Source organism: Rhinatrema bivittatum, chromosome 6, assembly GCF_901001135.1.
Source record: "Rhinatrema bivittatum chromosome 6, aRhiBiv1.1, whole genome shotgun sequence".
In the NCBI taxonomy this organism is placed as follows: Eukaryota; Metazoa; Chordata; class Amphibia; order Gymnophiona; family Rhinatrematidae; genus Rhinatrema; species Rhinatrema bivittatum.
This window is the reverse complement of record NC_042620.1, coordinates 348,962,959-348,986,218: the sequence shown is the minus strand read 5'-3', so window position 1 is coordinate 348,986,218 and position 23,260 is coordinate 348,962,959. Positions and strand designations below refer to the sequence as shown.

The 23,260-nt window shown below is 44.4% G+C and overlaps 2 long non-coding RNA genes and 3 other non-coding genes across 5 annotated transcripts in view; all 5 read left to right on the top strand.

The window, feature by feature from the left end:
- Positions 1-5,117, top strand: part of LOC115094586 — a 44,982-nt gene extending 39,865 nt beyond the window's left edge. The window contains exons 2-3 of the long non-coding RNA XR_003857587.1: positions 3,586-3,638; positions 4,981-5,117. This is a non-coding gene — a long non-coding RNA (uncharacterized LOC115094586). The remainder of the gene's footprint in view (positions 1-3,585; positions 3,639-4,980) is intronic.
- A 1,347-nt stretch (positions 5,118-6,464) lies between these two features.
- Positions 6,465-7,868, top strand: LOC115093324. Its single transcript, XR_003857288.1, has 2 exons — positions 6,465-6,643; positions 7,738-7,868. It is a non-coding gene; the product is annotated as an uncharacterized LOC115093324 (long non-coding RNA).
- A 10,177-nt stretch (positions 7,869-18,045) lies between these two features.
- On the top strand, positions 18,046-18,118 carry TRNAV-CAC. Its single transcript has one exon. It is a non-coding gene; the product is annotated as a tRNA-Val (tRNA).
- Positions 18,119-22,332: 4,214 nt separating this feature from the next.
- On the top strand, positions 22,333-22,405 carry TRNAI-UAU. Its single transcript has one exon. It is a non-coding gene; the product is annotated as a tRNA-Ile (tRNA).
- Positions 22,406-22,915: 510 nt separating this feature from the next.
- TRNAV-CAC lies at positions 22,916-22,988 on the top strand. Its single transcript has one exon. It is a non-coding gene; the product is annotated as a tRNA-Val (tRNA).
- The last annotated feature ends 272 nt before the right edge of the window (positions 22,989-23,260 follow it).

The following is a 23,260-nucleotide window of genomic DNA, read 5'->3' as shown; positions in this document are numbered from 1 at the left end:
AATGGTGGGGCTGCTTGGCAATAGTGATCATAATATAATCAAATTAAATTAATGACTGAAGTGGGAACAGTATGTAAATCTATGGCTCTAGCACTAAACTTTCAAAAGGGAAACTTTGAGAAAATGAGAAAAGTAGTTAGAAAAAACAGGCGTGGGCCTTGTTTAAAAGTAGCAATCCTAGAAGCAACAGACCAGGTGTATTCCATGCATTAAGAAAAATGGAAGGAAGGCAAACTGATTACCAGCATGGAAATGTTCCCAAATTTAGCTTAGCCGGTTCAGCACTGAGAAGCCTCCAGAAGATCTAACCTCACTGAAGGGTCTGTCCCTTAATCTAAAAAAATACCCACCTCTACCCTGACTCCCAATCACTCGGTCATTTTAATGCAGGCTTGTCTTCGTCTGTTAAGAAATTTCAGACTTTAAAATGTGTAAGGCTGAATGCACATCACTATTATATACAGGGAGGACAATAATGAAAGCCATTTCTGGGGGTAAAGCGCTCTTTATCCACAGAATAGGCTGTTTGATTACTGTCCATCCTCTACACAAGTAAAGGTAGGAGCATATAACAAGGCATATTCTGGTTTGGAGTTCGGACGGGGGAAAACTATAGCCAGAGAGCAAAGTGTTAGGTCCCTTAAGGGCTGCAGCTGGAGAGCTAAGCCAGCTCAGGATTATGATGTCTGATTATGACATCACCATAGTAGAGGTTTGAAACCAGGCAACTCCTTTTCTTTCTTGCTCTTTGCACAGACATCCTCTGTTGCTCCTAGGCTGTGGATCCCTGTGCTTTGGTGTCGTGCCTCCAGTGTCTCCTGTGTCATCGTCCCTCCAGCGTCTCCTGTGTCTTCATGCCTCCAGCGTCTCTTGGTCTATCATGCCTCCAGCGTCTCCTGTGTCTTCATGCCTCTAAGCGTCTCTTGGGTCTTCATGCCTCCAGCGTCTCCTGTGTCTTCATGCCTCTAGCGTCTTTTGGGTCTTCATGCCTCCAGCGTCTCCTGTGTCTTCATGCCTCCAGCGTCTCTTGGGTCTTCATGCCTCCAGCGTCTCCTGTGTCTTCATGCCTCCAGCGTCTCTTGGGTCTTCATGCCTCCAGCGTCTCCTGTGTCTTCATGCCTCCAGTGTCTCCTGTGTCATCGTCCCTCCAGCGTCTCCTGTGTCTTCATGCCTCCAGCGTCTCTTGGGTCTTCATGCCTCCAACGTCTCCATGTTCCTGTGACCATCACTTCGTCTCTTCACTATCTGCCACAGACCTTCTGCCTGGACTACGCTGTCTCTTCAAGAGATTGGTTCCTATCTTGCTGGGTGAACGCTCCATATCTTCCTTCTCTTTCCTCTCTGCCCACCTGCCTTTGCTGTTCTTTGCTTTTCATTCCCTTTCTCTGTCTTGTTTATGCTTCCCCTTTTCCTTTCCCTTACTTCTCCTTTTAGCAAAACAGTTTTAGTGGTTAATATTATTTCCCTCCCATGTAAAATTCCCTTTTATTACCATTAGAGGGTCCCTGAGGGAGAGGTGAGCTGTGGGTTAATAGGGACAGACAGGGAGAGTTTGTAAAGCTAAAGAAGCCCAGCCAGTTGTACAGTCTGAGCTGATCCTATCAGCACCCTCAGAGGCCGACTGAGACAGGTGCAGCATTCAGCTCTGCAAAAACATTCACTTAAAAACCAGTTGGAGTTACTGTGAAATTCCTTTTCTTCTTCCCCTGCTTGTAATACATTCTTCATAACAAGCTCTGTTTATTAGCACTGTGGATCCTAGGTAGGAGTGAGTTTTTCAGTGATTCCTGGTATTTTTTGGATGTGCCTTCTTTATTGTCTGGATACTGTGAAACCCAGGTTTAGGGAGTCACAATGTCCTCAGAAAGCCCTCATGAAGGAGCAGGTGGTAGGGTACTTGGGAAAACCCAGTTGGTGGGGTGGGAGGTTGTCAGGAGAGAGGCACAAGTGCAGGAGCAGGCAAGGCCTCTGCAGTGCTGCTAGGATCTTCAAGTCCAGCAGTGAGCAAGGGTTACCTCCGAGTGTCAGGTGAAGCAGCTTTTGCTTTACTTCTGCTAAGAATGTTTTATTCCAGGGAGGTAAAGGAAGAGATGTGATGTGTGCTCTTCATTCCTGCCATGAATATTTCATTCTGTGTGGCAGGGGCAGAGCCAGAAGCAGCACAGCTCTTGCTCTGTTTTCCCTGTGAACATTTAAGTGAAGGCTAAGCAATCTTGTATTGCTTAGCAGATAATAACGGGGGTTAGCGAGCGGTAGGATAGGGTTAAATTATAAGTTAGGAGGGAAAGGGGAGGGGGAGAAAGTAAAGCTAAGGGGCCAATGAAAAGGAAGTATTTTGAATTGAGGAGCTGGGATTGGTTGGGGTAATAGTTAGTTAGGCAGAGAGCCCTTTCGCCTCAGTTGGGTGCGAGAGGGCTGAGGGAGCAGGCTGGAATAATTTCCCTCCTCCCTCCCTTATGGTAGAATCATTGGATGTTATTCAATGTGTGTTGTTTTATTGATTGTCACAGTGGCGGGTAACCCCAGCCCAATATGGTTGATTTTGTTATGTGTTGTTAAAAGGCATTGGGGGGGGGAGGTATCTCGTGTAGCGTGGGGCTGCTACATGAGGTGGCCAATGAAGAAGAGGGGGGCCGAAGCTCAGAGGCCGGGGTACTTACCCACGCTGGTGCGAGGCGGGGTAAGGAAATGGACTCTATGGGTGTAGCTCTACCACTGGGTCGAGGTGGGGAGCAAGTTGTTAAGAAGGGGATAAAGGGGGGGGGTGTATATGTTGAATAGTGTATTAAGTGTTAGGGGCTCGGGTCATGTTATAATAAACTGCGGCCTTTATTTAACCAAAACAAACATTGTGTGGGATTATAAAGGGGGAGGGGAAGCAATTGAAAGCGAGTCTTGCCTCTCCAGTTTTTCTTGGGGTGGGAGGCTGCAGGAAGGAGCCAAGGATGAGGCAGGAGCTCTCGTGCCACTCCTCCAGCCCTTATGAATATTTCATTCAAGGACAAGGTTGGGAGATGAACCCAAGCTGTGGCAGCAGATCCTGCTCGCTCCTGCCGTGAACATTTGATTATATGGGGGGAGGGGGAGGAGTCAGAGACACGGAGCAAAAGCTCCCTCCATGAACCTCTGGTTTGGGGCTCTGGCAGTGGCTGCCTGGGACTGAGCTGTGGGTCTCATCTGGGTCTGGATGTTTCCCAGCCTTGACCTAAATAATCAAAGTATGCAAGGTCTGGCCAATCCCATCTGAATTTTAACCTGAGGTGATAAGGAATGCAAAAGTACACATCTAGATTTGCTTTGTTTATTGCCCCCTCAAAAACCCTGCCTGCTTTTTGTGAGGGCACGGTGTTAAAGGAAAGCTCTGCATATAGTTTTCCCCCTGTCCGAACTCCAAACCAGAAATATGCCTTGTTCTATGCTCCTACCTTTACTTGTGTAGAGGATGGACAGTAATCAAACAGCCTATTTCTGTGGATAAAAGAGCGCTTTACCCCCAGAAATGGCTTTCATTATTGTCCTCCCTGTATATAATGGTGATGTGCATTCAGCCTTGCACATTTTAAAGTCTGAACCTTTCTTTAACAGACGAAGACAAGCCTGCATCAAAAATGACCGAGCGATTGGGAGTCAGGATAGAGGTGGGTATGTTTTTAGATTAAGGGACAGGCCCTTCAGCGAGGTTAGATCCTCTGGAACTGCTCAGGCTAAGTTTTCAGGAGGCTCCTCAGTGCTGAACTGGCTAAGCTAAATTCCCTGTACGTACCCGGATCAGTCCAGACTCCTGGGTTTTGCCCCCCCTCTAGCAGTTGGAGACAGAAGTTTATCAAACAAACCTATGCCTTATCTAGGCTGGTGCCACCTACAGTCTGGCAGTATTCTTCTGTCTCCTAGCAGGTGGAGGAGGTGCAAACCTACAGTCTGTGCTGAGGCCTAGTTTTTCAGTTCTAGATAGTATTGTTAGCTGGGTAAAGAGAAGGATAAAGTTAGAATAAGGTATAGGAGCGCAGTGGTTTGCCTGCAGGTCCAGTCTCCCGCCTCCCGGGGGTTGTGAGGTCCGGAGGGGACCATACCCCCTGGTTTCCGAGGCCGCTGAGGTGTGGGGTGCTTTGCCCTCCTGCCAGCGTGAATTCGTGACTGGGGGTGATACCGGGGAGCCCGGCTCACTCCCCCCAGTAGGTCCAGGACCCGGAGACTATTGGGCGAGTATATTTAAAAAAAAAAAAGTTAAAATTTTTTTGTGTGTTCTGTCGGGGCTTCATTCTCCTTCCCTTCCGGTCGCATTTGGGTGCTTGCGCGCCATTTTCGCCACCTTCCGAGCGATTTTCGGGGCTGTTTTTTGCTGCAGCATGCCGCATCGGGCCGCTTGTAGGGCCTGCGGCACCGCGCGGGCGCAACTGTCCTGGGACAATTTGTGTTCCGATTGCCTCTCCGGAGGCAAGGGGGTCTCTGCGGCCACGGGCAGGGACCTGGTGAGGGTCCAAACAGTGACCGGAGCATTTGGGGACTTACATTCTTCAGGTGCCGACCCGTTCCCGTGGGAACGCCCCAAGGCGCCAGCGGCACGGGGGGAGGACGAGCCTTCACCGCGATTGTCACCACAACGCAGAGTCCCTAAGGGGGACAGACCTGCGAGACCCAGCTGTGCTGCCAATCCAGAGGTCCCTGAGGGGGATCAGTCAGATTTGTCTTCAGACTCTTCTTTTTCGTCTGATTTCGTGTTGCTTATGCATAAAGCCTTCAAGGCCCGCAAAGATTGCCATTTAAATACAGTCTCGAGCGGTATGTGATCCGAACTGTGCGTGCGGCAAACGCAGGTGCGCCCGGCACTAATGCACCTCTTTCTACCGCACCTTACTGTATTGGCCTGTTTGTGATAACCAAGATCAATGCCTGTAGCTCAGATGGAAAGTAGGACATCAGGAAATGCTTACATATCTCCTTTCTTTCTCTTTCCGGTTCCGCTCATCCTGCAAACTTCAGCACCGGTGCAACTATTCCCACCCCTCTTTCCACTGCTCCCTCTGCTCTCCCCTACCCCAAGCCTCTCCCTCTCTATCTTCCCTCCACCCTCTCCCATCAATCTCCCTGCCTTATCTCCTGTTCTCCCCTTCCATCTTTTTCTCCTTTGCTCCTTCCTGTTATTGTATCGACTCCTCCCACCCTCCTTCCAATGCTCTCTCTGCTCTCACTCCTCTCCCCTAGCCCATGCCTCCCTTCTCTATATCTTCCTTCTCCTTCCTCTCTGCCCACCTGCCTTTGCTGTTCTCTACTTTTCCTCCCCTTTCTCTGTCTTGTTTATGCTTCCCCTTTCCCCTTTTCCTTTCCCTTACTTCTCCTTGACATCCCGTGTGTATTTGGTCTGATTGCAGTGCATGCGCTTCGAAGAAAAAAAACGGTAAGGAGACTTTGCAAACATCGCTTTGTGCCCTATAATACTTTTAAAGGTCCTTGGTCAGCGGATTTGTCCGGCTGAGTTCGGAATTTAGCTGGACAAACCGCAAAGTGTTAAAATTGTGGGCCAATGAATGGCTAACTTACCTGGATAAAACGGGATGACTGGGTGTGGGGCTTATGTTTAGCTGGGTAGCATATAGTTTTCCCCCTGTCCGAACTCCAAACCAGAAATATACCTTGTTATATGCTCCTACCTTTACTTGTGTAGAGGATGGACAGTAATCAAATAGCCTATTTCTGTGGATAAAAGAGCACTTTATCCCCAGAAATGGCTTTCATTATTGTCCTCCCTGTATATAATGGTGATGTGCATTCAGCCTTACACAATTTAAAGTTTGAACCTTTCTTTAACAGACGAAGACAAGCCTGCATCAAAAATGACCGAGCGATTGGGAGTCAGGGTAGAGGTGGGTATTTTTTTTAGATTAAGGGACAGGCCCTTCAGTGAGGTTAGATCCTCTGGAGCTGCTCAGGGTAAGTATTCAGGAGGCTTCTCAGTGCTGAACCGGCTAAGCTAAATTTGGGAATATTTCCAGCCGCCAAGCTGTGATTGAAAATTTATCCAGTAAACGGAATCAACTCTTGTGGTCACTTAGCAGCTCTTCTGAAAACTTACCCCTTACTTTGAATACAGAAATGGGCACAATTAACTTTGTGATAACCAATATCAATGCCTGTACCTCAGATGGAAAGTAGGACATCAGGAAATGCTCACATATCTCCTTTCTTTCTCTTTCCGGTTCCGCTCGTCCTGCAAACTTCAGCACCGGTGCAGCTACTCCCATCCCTCTTTCCACTGCTCCCTCTGCTCTCTCTCCTCTCTTCTACCCCATGCCTCCCCCTCTGCATCTCCCCTCCTCCCTCTCCCATCAATCTCCCGGCCTTATCTCCTGTTCCCCCCTTCCATCTTTTTCTCCTTTGCTCCTTCCTGTTATTGTATCAACTCCTCCCACCCTCCTTCCAATGCTCTCCCTGCTCTCCCTCCTCTCCCCTAGCCCATGCCTCCCTTCTCTATATCTCCCTCCTCCTTCCTCTCTGCCCACCTGCCTTTGCTGTTCTCTACTTTTCCTCCCCTTTCTCTGTCTTGTTTATGCTTCCCCTTTCCCCTTTTCCTTTCCCTTACTTCTCCTTGACATCCCGTGTGTGTTTGGTCTGATTGCAGTGCATGCGCTTCGAAGAAAAAAAACCGGTAAGGAGACTTTGAAAACATCGCTTCGTGCCCTGTAATACTTTTAAAGGTGCTTGGTCAGCGGATTTGTCCGGCTGAGTTTGGAATTTAGCTGGACAAACCGCAAAGTGTTAAAATTGTGGGCCAATGAATGGCTAACTTACCTGGATAAAAAGAGATGACCGGGTGTGGGGCTTATGTTTAGCTGGGTAGCAGCCCTGAAGTGAGATAGATAAACTTACTCCACTGTCTTTGGGTCTATCCAGCGGGAACCCGTACCTGGGTAAGTCCAGCTAACTTCCTGCTCTCAGCACCGCTGAATGGACCTATTAGTTTATAAATATAAATGAAGAAACATTTTGTTGGTATTCAGGGATTTCACAGTGCTAATCAGTGATTTCTCAGAGACGAGGAGTCCCTCAGATCACAGGGAACTGTCTGCCCTCTATAGTTACTCCAGTGAGCCATAGCAAATGGTTTAGTCCACTCACTACCCTAAACTAGGTCCTCCTCTGGGAGGTGCTTAGACCTTAGAAAAGGACCCAGAAAAGACAAAACAATAAATATAACAATGAGGAATCACTATATAGCAGTCAAATGTTTATTTATTAGCACAATCTGTGGTCAGAAGACCTCCTCACTGATTCAGATGCTTGTTGGTTACTCCAGCTCTACCTGACACAAAAACCTGAAAGAAGTGTGAGACTTGGTGCAGGACCCTGCTGATACCAGTAATACCTGTCACTAATCATTCACAGAAACAGTGCTAATAAATGAATGTTTAATATATAAGAAAAGGATTTACAGTTAACTCAAAAGGCTTGGAAAACTGCAAACAGCAAAGAGGAAAAAAGGAAAGGAGCAGTAACTGCTGGTACTTAACAGTTTGTCTGCAGAGTGAAATGCTGCTTCCTTCCTCAGATAGAGGGTGTGTGTAACCTTTTCCTGTCACCCACAGCTGTACTTCCCAGCTGAACAGGTCTCTCTCTCTCTTTCTGCTAATTCCAACTCTCATTCTCTCAGCCCGTACTATCCCTCTACACAGATCCTCAGCAGCAGTGCAATGTCTGCTGAAACGAGCATCTCTCTCTCATGTTACAGTCTCTCTCTCTCAGAACTTAGCAGCAGGGTGAAGACATCGGTCCTGGGATTCATCCCCTCAGCTCCAGCTCCTGGTGCCAGTGGAACTCTGCGCTCTTATACTGCTGCCCGGCTGAAGATCATCTGAATAAAAAAACCTTCTCTCAATATACCAGGCAAATAACAAGTAAAACTCCTGCTCATCACCAACAATAATTTTCCAAGTGTGTGGCTCGACTTTTGTGCTGTACCAGAGAGACATTTGAAATTCTGCTGACTCTGCCCCTCCAGCTCTGCCTCAGCCCGATCCCTGAAACACCTCTGCTCGCTGGCTATAAAAGACTAAGGGTTAGAGCAGTGGGAAGCCAGGGTTTAAATACCACTGTCACCACTCCTTGTGGCCTCAGGGTCAGATTGTGAGCCCACTATGAATAGAGAAATAACTACAGTACCTGAATGTCATCCACTTTGAAGTGCTGAAAGTTGGAATATAAATAAAATTAAATTAAAAAAAAAAAACTCAGGCTCCTGATTGATTTACCCCATGTAACCTCTACAGTACCGGGGGCAGGGTTAGGTCGGCCATATAAATGTAGATAGTTGGGTGGCTGATGAACGGAAGGACTGCCTGGTAACCTGCCTGCCTGGTGCGACGGTGGCACCCTCACACGTCACCCGTGCTGCCTTGGATCAGAAAAGTCTCACGGTTGGAGAACATCATCTTGGTGTAGCAGGAAGTGATGATCCTGTAGCAAGGACCTTCTCTCCAGGTGATGCATTGTCCTCTTGCACTGAGTACAAGACTCCTAGGGCTACTGCCCAGGAGGGTTAGGTCATCATAAATGTAGCTAGCTGGGTGGCTGGTAACTTGCCTGCCTGGTGCGAAGGCGGCACACCTCACGCGTCACCCAGATAGGATTATAGACAGTGCTAGGAAGGAGCTGGCTGCCGAGGTACATATGGGCACCAACGACATAGGAAAATGTGGGAGAGAAGTTCTGGAAGCCAAATTTAGGATTTCAGGTAGAAAGCTGAAATCTGGAGCCTCCAGGGTGGCATTCTCTGAAATGTTGCCCATTCCAGGTGCAGGTCCTCAGAGGCAGGCAAAGCTCTCGGGTTTCAATTCATGGATGAGACGATGATGCAGGGAGCAGGGATTCAGTTTTGTAAGAAACTGGGAAACCAGAATGAAATCAGGCTGCTGGCACTAACTTTTAAAAAGGAGATAGAGCAGCTTTTAAATGGTTCGGAGGAATGTATCTTTGAAGGATACTAATGAAATAGGAGAGCTATGGCATCCCAACAGAGAGGTTCCAATAAATGCAAACGTAGTCCATGTGCCTGTAAGTAAAGAATCCAAATTATCCCTATCATCTGAAAGCAGGTTGTTAATACAAATAAAAAACACACTTTGAAATGTCTGTATGCCATTGCCAGAAATCTAAGAAGTAAGATGGGAGAGTCAGAGTGTATAGCGGTGAATGATGAGATAGACATAATTGGCATCACAGAGACTTGGTAGAAGGAGGATAACTAACGGGACAGTGCTATATCAGGATACAAATTATATCGCAATGATAGGATCAACTTGGAGGGTGTGGCACTTTATATCCAGGAGGCTATAGAGTCCAACAGTATAAAGATCATACAAGAGACTAAATACTCATTAGAATCTATATGGGTTGAAATCGCATGTGTGTTGGGTATGAGTACGGTGATAGGAGTATACTACCGTCCACCTGGCCAAAATGGTCAGATGATGAAATGCTAAGAGAAATCAGGGAAGCTAATAAATTTGGCAGTGCAGTAATAGGAGATTTCAATTACCCCAATATTGACTGGGTAAATGTAACATCAGGACTTGCTAGAGACAAAGTTCCTGGATGGAATAAACTACTGCTTCATGGAGCAATTGGTTCAGGAACCAACGATAGAGGGAGCAATTTTAGATTTAATTCTTGGTAGAACGCAAGATTTGGTGAGAGAGGTAATAGTGGTAGTGGTGGGGCCACTTGGCAATGGTGATCATAACGTGATAAAATTTGAACTAATGACTGGAAGGGGTCAGTATGTAAATCTACAGCTCTAACACTAAATTTTCAAAAGGGAAACTTTGATAAAATGAGCGAAATAGAAAAAAACTGAAAGGTGCAGCTGCAGAGGTTAAAAGTGTACAACAGGTGTAGACATTGTTTAAAAATAGAATCTTATGGTGGCCCCAATTTCTCTGCTTGAAATTCAGGCAGCTATCAAGTTGTTACCGGAGGGTAAATGTCCTGGCCCTGATGGGTTCCCTACTGGTGGTGGGGGGCATTCCCTGGGCACTATGGCTGATGCTACGATCACTCTCATTCATAAAAAAAAGTCACCCCTAGTATGCCTCACTGGCGCTCACAAATACAGGCTATTGCTGATCTGGAACAGCTACGATACAGTCTTAAGGGTAAGCATGCTAAATTTACCAGTACTTGGGGGCCATATCTTGATTATTTGAATGATACTTAAGCTAATTTGTGGTGCCACTTAGGGTTATTTTTTTATTTCCACTTCTATTGTCCCTCAATCGTTTGCTCCCCTATGTACTATCTTTTGCCATGTACCTCACTGCAATATGAGTTATTGCTTCTATCTTTTCTCTGTTTGTTTGGAAAAATATAAATAGTTATAACAATACAATCTTAGATGTGCAGTCCAGATGTCTTCCATGCATTAAAAAAGGTGGAAGGAAGGCAAAACGATTACCAGCAAGGTTAAAAGGTGAGCTGAAAGAGGCTATTTTAGCCAAAAAAAAATCCTTCAAAAATTGGAAGAAGGATCCATCTGAAGAAAATAGGAAAAAGCATAAGCATTGTCAAGTTAAGTGTAAAACACTGATAAGGCAGGCTAGAGAGAATTTGAAATGATGTTGGCCGTAGAGGCAAAAAGTCATAATAAACGTTTTTAAAATACATCCGAAGCAAGAAACCTATAGGGAGTCGGTTGGATGACTGAGGGGTTAAAGGGCTCTTAGGGGAAGTTTAGGCCATTGCAGAAAGACTAAATGAATTCTTTGCTTCTGTGTTTACCAATGATGATGCTGGGGAGATACCAGTTCCAGAGATGGTTTTCAAGGGTGATGAGTCAGATGAACTGAACCAAATCACGGTGAACCTAGAAGATGAAGTAGGCCTGATTGACAAACTGAAGAGTAGTAAATCACCTGGACTGGATGGTATACTCCCCAGGGTTCTGAAGGAACTAAAAAATGAAATTTCAAATCTATTAGGTAAATTTTGTAACCTATCATTAAAATCATCCATTGTACCTAAGACTGGAGGGTGGCTAATGTAACCCCAATATTTAAAAAGGGTTTCCAGGGGCGTCCAGGAAACTATAGACCAGTGAGCCTGAACTTCAGTGCCAGGAAAAATAGTGAAAAGTGTTCTAAAGATCAAAATCACAGACATATAGAAAGACATGGTTTAATGGTAACAAAGTTCAGCATGGCTTTACCTAAGGGAAGTCTTGCCTCACAAATCATATTTTTGAAGGGGTTAATAAACATGTGGATAAAGGTGAACTAGTAGATGTAGTGTATTTGGATTTTCAGAAGGCATTTGACGAAGTCCCTCATGAAAGGCTTCTAAGAAAACTAAAAAGTTTATGAGACAGGAGGCAATGTCCTTTTGTGGATTACAAACTGGTTAAAAGACAGGAAACAAAGCGTAGGATTAAATGGCTAATTTTCTCAGTGGAAAAGGGTAAACAACTGGACAGCCCGGGACGGGTTCCCATCAGTCCTGTCCTGGTTTCAGCGAATGGCCTCGTTTCTCCAACTTGAACGTTTAGACTTGTACTGGGCAAGCGGAAGTTGGATAAACTGTACTGGGCCTGCTGGCAGGCTTGTGTTCTTCTGATGCCGACAGCTGTTCAAGAAGGGCTGCGGGCAAGTGGCTATGAGCTTGAATGGTGCAACCCAGGGTCTCAGTAGAGTGAGGGGGAAGGGGGGAAGGGGAGGGAAGGGTAGTGTGTGGTGGTGTGAATGGCGTGTGGTGTGCATGAGGCAAAGTGAGGTGCAAATGTTAGTAGTATGAGGGGAACTGGTATGGGGAGAAAACAGAAAAAACAGATAGGCTGTAGTTATGAGGGAGGTCTCTGTTGTTGTTAGTTTGTTTAAACAACTTGTGTTGTATTGGATGTTTAGTATATTGGTTGTATCTACTGAGTGTGGGATTCACTGCCTATTCATGTATCCTCCCAATAAAAATTATTTTGAAAAAAAAAAAGGAAAAGGGTAAACAGTGGAGTGCCTCAGGGATCTGTACTTGGACCTGTGCTTTTCAATATATTTATAAATGATCTGGAAATGAATATGATGAGTGAGGTTATCAAATCTGCAGATGATACAAAATTATTCAGAGTAGTTAAATCACAAATGGATTGTGATACATTGCAGGAGGACCTTGCGATTCTGGAAGATTGGGCATCCAAATGGAAGATGAAATTAAAGGGAAATAAACATTCCTGTAGTTACAGATGTTAGGTTCCATATTCGGAGTTACCACGCAGGAAAAAGATCTAGGCATCATAGTGGGTAATATATTGAAATCATCAGCTCAGTGTGCTGCGGCAGTCAAAAAAGCAAACAGAATATTAGGAATTATTAGGAGTGAATAAAACAGAACGTCAGAATGCATCTATATCACTCCATGGTGAGACCGCACCTTGAGTACTGTGTACAACTCTGGTCGCCGCACCCCAAAAAAGGTATAGTTGCCATGGAGAAGGTACAGAGAAGGGTGATCAAAATGAAAAAGGGGATGGAACAGCTCCCCTATGAGGAAAGGCTGAAGAGGTTAGGGCTATTCAGCTTGGAGTAGAGACAGCTGAGGGGGGATATGATAGAGGTCTTTAAAATCATGAGAGATCTTGAACGAGTAGATGTGAATCGGTTATTTACACTTCTGTTTAATAGAAGGACTAGGGGGCATACCATGAAGTTAGCAAGTAGCACATTAAGGACTAATCAGAGAAAGTTCTTTTTCACTCAGCTTAAGCTCTGGAATTTGTTTGCCAGAGGATGTGGTTAGTGCAGTTAGTGTAGCTGGGTTTAAAAAAGGTTTGGATAAGTCTATTAACTGCTATTAATCAAGCTGACTTAGGGAATAGCCTGTCTAATCCTAGCATCAGTAGCATGGGGTCTACTTAGTGTTTGGGTACTGTGGGAAACAGGAAACAGGAATGCTGGGTTTGGTCACTGTTGGAAACAGGATGCTGGGCTTGATTGACTCTTGGTCTGATCTAGTATGACAATTTCTTATGTTCTTAGTGATGACATGGACCCATGGGACAGTGATTCCTAAAGGTACAAACCAGTTTCTACTACTAATTATCATTCCCATAGTGCTACTAGAAGTACATAGCACTCTACCAAAACATATAAGAGACAGTCCCTACTCAGTAGAGCTTACAATATAATCAAGACAAACATACAGGGCAAAAGAGACATTAGGCATTTCATTTCATCTTTTAAGGAAATAGGTTCCTGTTAGTACCCCAGATCAGTCCAGACGAGAGGGTTTATGCATCCCTACCAGCAGATGGAGGCAGAGAACAAAACTTTGAGGCACTGCTACATAAATGGGAGTGCCACCTGCAGTCCTTCAGTATTGACCTGTATTTCTCTGTCTCCAGCAGATGGTAGAGGTGCAAACCTGCAGTCTGGAATTGTTTAAAAAAAAAAAAAAAAAAGATAAGAAGAGAGTTTGGCTCCCCGAGGTGTTAGGTTCCTTCTTGGGCTATCCCTCGGTTGGAGCAGGGCGAGCGGGGACTTGGTAATCCCTGTCCATATGGGGGAGTACCGAGCTGAGGATGTCAGAGTATGCACCAAATGTACCCAGGTGTGCAAGGCACTGGGACTGGGGTGAATTTTGGCCGAGGGCATCCTGAACCCTACCGGGCAGTTGGAAGGGTATTGGTACTTCAAGTTGTGAATAGGTTGCATAGGACAGATTGGCCGAAGATGGAATCTTGTCTTCCGGCTTTGTCCAAGCAAAAGTGGGCTGTTAAGGTATGGAGAGAACTCCAGGTGGCAGCCCTGCAAATGTCAGGAAGCGGCACCGATCGTAGGTGTGCTACTGAAGTCACCATGACCCTCTCAGAGTGTGGTTTGACACGGTCTTGAAGTGGAATGCCTGCTTGCTGATAGCAAAAGGATATGCAGTCCGCTAACCCCCAGGATTATTAGAAACTAATATTTCACCAATTATAGAATATTTAACTCTTAATATCAACCCCGACAGGCCTTCAATTCTTTTAGGAGATTTTAATCTACACATGAATGCATCTCCTCTTTCTTCTTCATGTTGTATATTAGTCGAAGCCCTGCAAGCCTTAGGTTTAGAATTGTTAACCCCATGGGCAACTCATATTCATGGACATGCTCTGGATCGAATCTTTGTTAATCCAACACTAATTAAACATGAAAAAACACACATCTGGCCTGTCCCCTGGTTAGATCATTACTTAATTTGTTCTAAAGTTTCCTATATCAGGCCCACTCTAACTGAAGAAAAAAAGTTATGTACTTTTGAATATAGGAAACCCTATAATTCCGAAGTACTTCAGTCAGAATTAACTGAGTACCCATCTAAATCCCAAGCATCTCTAGATCCTACCGAGATGTGGTCTAAGACAACTCAAGAAATAGCTGACAGAATAAATCCACTAAGACTCAAAGCAGTGCAACTTACTAAAAAGCAGAATCCTTGGTACAATAATGATCTAAGACAATTAAAACTTATATTACGTAGAAAAGAAAGAATCTGGAAGAAATAAAAAACTATTTTAGCATTAACTAATTATCGTATCTTTCTTGCCCATTATTGTAAAAAAATTATTATAGCTAAGAGGATTTATTATGATAATAAGATTCAAAGGTTTGGGTCCTGAATCTTCTGCTCCAGCGGGGGTGAGTGAACCGGGCTTCCCGGTGTCACCCCCGACGCTGCTGCCTACCTCGGCCTGGTCCTCGACCCTCAGCAGCGGTCTCAACCAGGGGGGGATGGTCCTTTCAGAACCTTCCCAACCCCCCTGGGAGATTTACACCAGAGGAGAATTTTCTTCTCTTTTCTTCTTCTGAATGTCTTTTACCCTTTTTATGTATTTCTTTCTTCTTTTTTTTTTTTTTTAACTATCCCTGACTAACTACGAAAACATGAACCAGGGATCCCAGAGACTGTGGGTGGACCTGCCCCATCTGCTGGAGACAGAGAAAGACTGAGGGGCTGTGGGTGCCACCTTACTATATGTAGGGAGCCCGACAGGTTTTACTCTGTCTCCATCTGCTGGTGCGGAGTCACAACCCAGGTGTCTGGACTGATCTGGGTACGTACAGGGAACAAGTAATGACTCTTCATCTGAATAAAAAAGCACTAGGAGTCGAGTGGAATCATTTAGACTAACTGTTTTATTAAAGCATGAGCTTTCGAGGACACAGTCCACACCATCAGATGCATGAAATGATGTACAGTTGATGTGTACAATATATATACAGAACAGTGAGAAGACATGGGAAAAGGCAGGAAACGGTGTGGAGAGAGTGTGAATAGGATTGTAGTTTAGCCTACTGACAACTGAGGTAAGTGTGAATAGACAGAATGATCAGACAACAGTTCAGTTTATGCATATTTGTAGTGAGTCATGAATCCATTGCTTCTGTTCAGCCCTTGGGTGATGGTATTTAGATTTTTAATGAGTTCCAATTCAGCAGTTTCAGGCTGGAGTGCTCCTTTGAAGTTTTCATGTAGGAGAATGGCAACCTTAAGGTCAGATAGAGAATGTCAAGGAAGGTTGAATGTTGTCATTTCTAACCTCAGGTTTAAATCCTTTTACCTTGTCCTTATAGATTGTCCCGTTTGTCCTATGTAGACAGAAGCTGGACTTTGCTGGCAGGTGTTGGCATATATTAGATTGGAAGAAAAGCAGGAGAATGTGTCCCGCATGTTGCTGATGATGTTGTGTCCAGTGATGGCATTGTCTGGGATAATATGTGGAAAGTGTTGGCATCTCCTTTTCTGGCTAGGTCTTGGTCCTGGGTTGGTGTCCTTCTACTATTTGCAGCGGCTGATGAGTATCTTTTGAGGTTGAGGGGCTGCTACACCAGACTAGCACGGCTATCCCTCTGAAGATTTTTCATGTAAATCAGTGGAGGAAAATTTGGCTTTCGCTGCAACCTCTGCAGTAACATTTTCTCTCTCGCTGAACACAGAAGACTGGAGAGAAAAACACTCACTGTTATCTGCAGCAGTGACACATCATCAAGCTCGTATGCCAGTTTCTTTAGCGTTTAGCTGGCTCCTGCTGTTGTAGTAGTCCAGAAGAAATCCCTCTTCAGTTTCAGGGCAGGACCTCATTTTTGGTTTTTACCTGCCGGTGCCAGTGCAAAAGTGCGCAATTTTGGACACATTTAAATTTACTTCATCTGCTCTTCCTTTCCCTCTCCCTCACATCATTGTATAAATGTCACAGGGGATGTTAAGATTACAACAAGGATTTAACATTTTTCCGTGGTATTATAATGCCCACCGCCTAGTGCCCACTGCACACACTTTGCCTTCTGCCAGGCAAACAGTGAGTGTCATCCTGTCTGCACTATTTCTCTGTCACAGACAGGCTTCACAATACAGCCTGTTATGCTGCACTTTCTGGCCTGCCTTCACTGCTCGCTTAGGCCCAGTACTACCTAGCTCCCACTGCCCACACTGTGCCCACTGGCAGTCAAACAGAGAATAAATAACTAATCTGAAGTGTAGCTAAGGCTTCAATCACGAAAAAGGATAAACAGAACAGCAAGCGAAGCAACACAAATCTACAATGATGCAGAGATATTGTGATGCCATGCTGCCTCCATGGTTTGTTTTCCTGTCTTGTGTTAATGGGCTGCCACAGCAAAAATCCTTACCAAGAACTCGGAGAGAGCTCAGAGCTATGCTTTCACACAGACAATGTCTAGAGAAACAATGCAGAGCAAGGCTGTGACATGCTCATTCTTCGAGCTCAGCATCACTGTAACCCGCTCTGCGGCATTATAGGAGACTAGGAAAATGCTCCGCTGCGATACATCATAACTCACATTGCTTGACGGTATGCCAATCCCTCCCTTCTCTGCAGCCTGCCCGCTTCACAGTGTATGAACCTTTCTCCTTTCATTTGCAACTGTTGCTATGCCTATGATTTCCATGGGTCTTTTGACCATAATTGCTTATAGAAATCATTCTGTTTGACAGAAATGAAACAAGTAGGATTCCTTTAGTTCACAGGTCCCCTTCAGCTCATTTTGGACCCTAAGAGTTTAGAGTCAGAGTTTAAAGCTTTTAAAAAAGCTCTAAAAGCATGGCTTTTCGAACAGGCTTATATTGACTATCTTGAAAAAAAGGACTCATTGGTTTAAAGAAACATTATTTTTATCTTTGTTTTATGTTCTTTTATTAATAATTGATTAACAATTTTATTTTTTATGATATTTTACTGTACCTTTTAGATATTTCAGTTTGATTTTATGATTTTGTAACATGTAAACCGTTGTGATGTATATTATGAACGATGGTATACAAGAATTTTTATAAATAAAATAAATAAATAAAAAAGAAACAAGTTGGCTCCACTGATTTCATTTTTATATTTTGTTTTCAATGAATGCACTTCTCTAGCTGAGATGCTTGTTCAATTAGTCCTCCTTTAGGCAGGCATCAAGGGTTCAACGGTTGCTCACAGATTAAAAGAAGGGGTTAGTTGGTTCCATAGTGTAGTGGGTATCACATCTGCTTTACACGCAGAAGGGCCTGGGTTCAATCTCCAGTGGAGCCATTTTTAACTTGCTGCAGAAACAGGCATGAGTCTGAGTGCAAGGATAACTTAGATACCGAAAAAAGCAAGTTGAAGACCAATGGGTTCCATATATGTGCAGTGGAAACCCAGGCATATCCCACAATCTATATGCGTGGGATAGATTTACAGGCCCTTCCTTCTATGCTTGCTACTTGAGCTCATGCGAATTCATAGCAGATATCATCTTCCCCAGCAGAAGTGTGGGAATGGTTACTGGAGATGAAATAAGGAAGCTTTAGGTAAACTCCTAAGCCAACATCTTGTGTGGTAAAAAGAATTCAGCAGTGACTCTAGTAAAACAAATTTTTCATGGTAGATGAGATGGCTCTTGGAAGATCTATTTTTTGCCAAGAGTAAAAAATGTTAGAATGTGAATGGTGGCTGAGGCGATTATCCCATGAATTATTCAAACAGTAGTCTAAAATAACTGGATAGGTGTTTGAAAGTGTAATAAGGAAGAGATCAATCAAAGAAATGGTTCCATGGTGTAGAGGTTATCACATCTGTTTCACACACAGAAGGTCTTGGGTTCAAGTCCCAATGAAGCCACTTTATGTTTCTAGCAGTGGATGAGCATTTTATAGATGTTCAGCCATCAGCTGTATTGGTGTCAGTGAATGCTTGCATTGTTATGGGACCTTGTTAGGAACAGCTTGGGAGCAATCCTACAAAGATCTTGCAAGCACAGCTATCCAGGAGGGTTGAGTGCAATAGAAGACAGTGACAATAACTGTCTTGCACTAGTCCTGTTGTCCCTGAGGTGGTCATCCCCTGTGATGGACTGCAACAGTATATCCTTGGCAGTATGGACTGGAATGACAGGGCAGAATGAATGCAAAAGTTGGTCATTTCCTTGCAGTTACTCTCTGAGAGAAAATTAGCATTTGTCGAAAGACCTCAGGTGCTAGTGGAGGATCCTCAAAACATCTTGCTTCACTTTTATCCTTGTAGTTCTATTTTCAAGCCCTCATTCTCTACTAGCTGCAGGGGCTGGCTATCACGGGCATTTATTTCAGAACTGCCCCTTTTTCTAACTTTGACTGCTGCTTCTCTCCTGTCCTGGGGCATTGCTATTGAAACCTGTTCCATTTCTTCCATCGTAGGTTTTCACTTCTCATGTTTGGCAGGGGGCAAGCAGCCTCTTACCTGAATGATGGAAAGGGTTGAGGGCATGGGATCAGATTGGGAAACACTTTTCCTCTTTTCTGACACTTCCAAACTCCCCAGATGCTAGTCCTAAGGGCTGCTGCTTCTGTGGCTTATAAAGCATGCCAGTGTTAGTTAAATGCCCCATTTGTTTGCCAGGACCTGTGTCTTTGCCATGTGCTTGCATTTTGCAAAGCGTGGGCCTTCCCTTATTTAGAAATGTCTCCAGATCTTCCAAGTCCACTCTGATCCCTTCTCTACGTACTTAGCAGAGGATGCTGCCACTGGAGCTGATATAGTGGGTGGACTCTGAGGAACAATGCCAAGGGCATCAGATGTGCTCTCTAACTGTGCTGCCTTCTCTTCAGCCACATCCTAATTTTGTCCTGCCTCCCCATCAAAGAACTGGATAAGGTGGCTAACACACTACTATAAAGGCCTCTCAAATTTTCCCCTTCTGGTACACTATCAATAGCTTCTATTTCAGGGAAAACAAGTAATGACTCTTCATCTGAATAAAAAAGCACTAGGAGTCGAGTGGAATCATTTAGACCAGGGGTCGGGAACCAATGGCTCGTGAGCCAGATGTGGCTCTTTTGATGGCTGCATCTGGCTCGCAGACAAATCTTTAATAAAAAAGTAAAAATCTAACAAAACTCCCCACCCTCCTGATGCCCCCCAAGACCTCCAAAATTAATTTACTACAACCCCCCACCCTCCTGACCCCCCCAAGACCTGCCAAAAGTCCCTGGTGGTCCAGCGGGGGTCCAGGAGCGGTCCGGGAAAAATCTCCTGCAATTGGGCTGTCGGCTGCCAGTATTCAAAATGGCGCCGACGGCCCTTTGCCCTCACTATGTCACTGGGGTCGACCAATGGCGGCGGTAGCTCCTGTGACATATTAAAGGCAAAGGGCCGTCGGCTGCCAGTAATCAAAATGGCGTCGACAGCCCTTTGCCCTTCCTATGTCACAGGGGCTACCGCTGCCATTGGTCGACCCCAGTGACAGAGTGAGGGCAAAGGGCCGTCAGCACCATTTTGACTATTGGCAGCCAACAGCCCAAGTCCAGGAGATCGCTCCTGGACCCCCAGGGACGTTTGGCAGGTCTTGGGGGGGTCAGGAGGGTGGGGGGTTGTAGTAAATTAATTTGGCAGTTCTTGGGGGGGTGCCAGGAGAGTAAGGGGTTGTAGTAAATTAATTTGGTAGGTCTTGTATGGCTCTCACGGAATTACATTTTAAAATATGTGGCGTTCATGGCTCTCTCACCCAAAAAGGTTCCCGACCCCTGATTTAGACTAACTGTTTTATTAAAGCATGAGCTTTCGAGGACACAGTCCACACCATCAGATGCATGAAATGATGTACAGTTGATGTGTACAATATATACAGAACAGTGAGAAGACATGGGAAAAGGCAGGAAACGGTGTGGAGAGAGTGTGAATAGGATTGTAGTTTAGCCTACTGACAACTGAGGTAAGTGTGAATAGACAGAATGATCAGACAACAGTTCAGTTTATGCATATTTGTAGTGAGTCATGAATCCATTGCTTCTGTTCAGCCCTTGGGTGATGGTATTTAGATTTTTAATGAGTTCCAATTCAGCAGTTTCAGGCTGGAGTGCTCCTTTGAAGTTTTCATGTAGGAGAATGGCAACCTTAAGGTCAGATAGAGAATGTCAAGGAAGGTTGAATGTTGTCATTTCTAACCTCAGGTTTAAATCCTTTTCCCTTGTCCTTATAGATTGTCCCTTTTGTCCTATGTAGACAGAAGCGGGAATTTGCTAGCAAGTGTTGGCATATATTAGATTGGAAGAAAAGTAGGAGAATGTGTCCCGCATGTTGCTGATGATGTTGTGTCCAGTGATGGCATTGTATGGGATAATATGTGGAAAGTGTTGGCATCTCCTTTTCTGGCAAGGTCTGGGTCCTGGGTTGGTGTCCTTTTACTATTTGCAGCGGCTGATGAGTATCTTTTGAGGTTGAGGGGCTGCTACACCAGACTAGCACGGCTATCCCTCTGAAGATTTTTCATGTAAATCAGTGGAGGAAAATTTGGCTTTCGCTGCAACCTCTGCAGCAACATTTTCTCTCTCGCTGAACACAGAAGACTGGAGAGAAAAACACTCACTGTCATCTGCAGCAGTGACACATCATCAAGCTCCTATGCCAGTTTTTTTAGCGTAAAGCTGGCTCCTGCTGTTGTAGTAGTCCAGAAGAAATCCCTCTTCAGTTTCAGGGCAGGACCTCATTTTTGGTTTTTACCTGCCGGTGCCAGTGCAGAACTGCGCAATTTTGGACAAATTTAAATTTACGTCATCTGTTCTGCCTTTCCCTCTCCCTCACATCATTGTATATATGTCACCGGGAATGTTAAGATTACAACAACGATTTAACATTTTTCCATGGTATTTTAATGCCCACTGCCTAGTGCCCACTGCACACACTTTGCCTTCTGCCAGGCAAACAGTGAGTGTCATCCTGTCTGCACTATTTCTCTGTCACAGACAGGCTTCACAATACAGCCTGTTATGCTGCACTTTCTGGCCTGCTCGCTTATCCCCAGTACTACCTAGCTCCCACTGCCCACACTGTGCCCACTGGCAGTCATACAGAGAATAAATAACTAATCTGAAGTGTAGCTAAGGCTTCAATCACAAAAAAGGATAAACAGAACAGCAAGCGAAGCAACACAAATCTACAATGATGCAGAGATATTGTGATGCCATGCTGCCTCCATGGTTTGTTTTCCTGTCTTGTGTTAATGGGCTGCCACAGCAAAAATCCTTACCAAGAACTCGGAGAGAGCTCAGAGCTATGCTTTCACACAGACAATGTCTAGAGAAACAATGCAGAGCAAGGCTGTGACATGCTCATTCTTCGAGCTCAGCATCACTGTAACCCGTTCTGCGGCATTATAGGAGACTAGGAAAATGCTCCGCTGCGATACATCATATCTCTCATTGCTTGACGGTATGCCAATCCATCCCTTCTCTGCAGCCTGCCCGCTCCACAGTGTATGAACCTTTCTCCATACATTTGCAACTGTTGCTATGCCTATGATTTCCATGGGTCTTTTGACTATAATTGCTTATAGAAATCATTCTGTTTGACAGAAATGAAACAAGTAGGATTCCTTTAGTTCACGGGTCCCCTTCAGCTCATTTTGGACCCTAAGAGTTTAGAGTCAGAGTTTAAAGCTTTTAAAAAAGCTCTAAAAGTATGGCTTTTCGAACAGGCTTATATTGACTATCTTGAAAAAAAGGACTCATTGGTTTAAAGAAACATTATTTTTATCTTTGTTTTATGTTCTTTTATTAATAATTGATTAACAATTTTATTTTTATCATATTTTACTGTACCTTTTAGATATTTCAGTTTGATTTTATAATTTTGTAACATGTAAACCGTTGTGATGTATATTATGAACGATGGTATACAAGAATTTTTAATAAATAAAATAAATAAATAAAAAAGAAACAAGTTGGCTCCACTGATTTCATTTTTATATTTTGTTTTCAATGAATGCACTTCTCTAGCTGAGATGCTTGTTCAATTAGTCCTCCTTTAGGCGGGCATCAAGGGTTCGACGGTTGCTCACAGATTAAAAGAAGGGGTCATTTGGTTTCATAGTGTAGTGGGTATCACATCTGCTTTATATGCAGAAGGGCCTGGGTTCAATCCCCAGTGGAGCCATTTTTAACTTGCTGCAGAAACAGGCATGAGTCTGAGTGCAAGGATAACTTAGATACCGAAAAAGCAAGTTGAAGACCAATGGGTTCTATATATGTGCAGTGGAAACCCCACCTGTCAGGTTTTCAGGATACCCACAATCTATATGCGTGGGATAGATTTACAGGCCCTTCCTTCTATGCTTGCTACTTGAGCTCATGCGAATTCATAGCAGATATCGTCTTCCCCAGAAGAAGTGTGGGAATGGCTACTGGAGACGAAATAAGGAAGCTTTAGGTAAACTCCTAAGCCAACATCTTGTGTGGTAAAAAGAATTCAGCAGTGACTCTAGTAAAACAAATTTTTCATGGTAGATGGGATGGCTCTTGGAAGATCTATTTTTTGCCAAGAGTAAAAAATGTTAGAATGTGAATGGTGGCTGAGGCGATTATCCCATGAATTATTCAAACAGTATTCTAAAATAACTGGATAGGTGTTTGAAAGTGTAATAAGGAAGAGATCAATCAAGGAAATGGTTCCATGGTGTAGAGGTTATCACATCTGTTTCACACACAGAAGGTCTTGGGTTCAAGTCCCAATGGAGCCACTTTATGTTTCTAGCAGTGGATGAGCATTTTATAGATGTTCAGCCATCAGCTGTATTGGTGTCAGTGAATGCTTGCATTGTTATGGGACCTTGTTAGGAACAGCTTGGGAGCAATCCTACAAAGATCTTGCAAGCACAGCTATCCAGGAGGGTTGAGTGCAATAGAAGACAGTGACAATAACTGTCTTGCACTAGTCCTGTTGTCCCTGAGGTGGTCATCCCCTGTGATGGACTGCAACAGTATATCCTTAGCAGTATGGACTGGAATGACA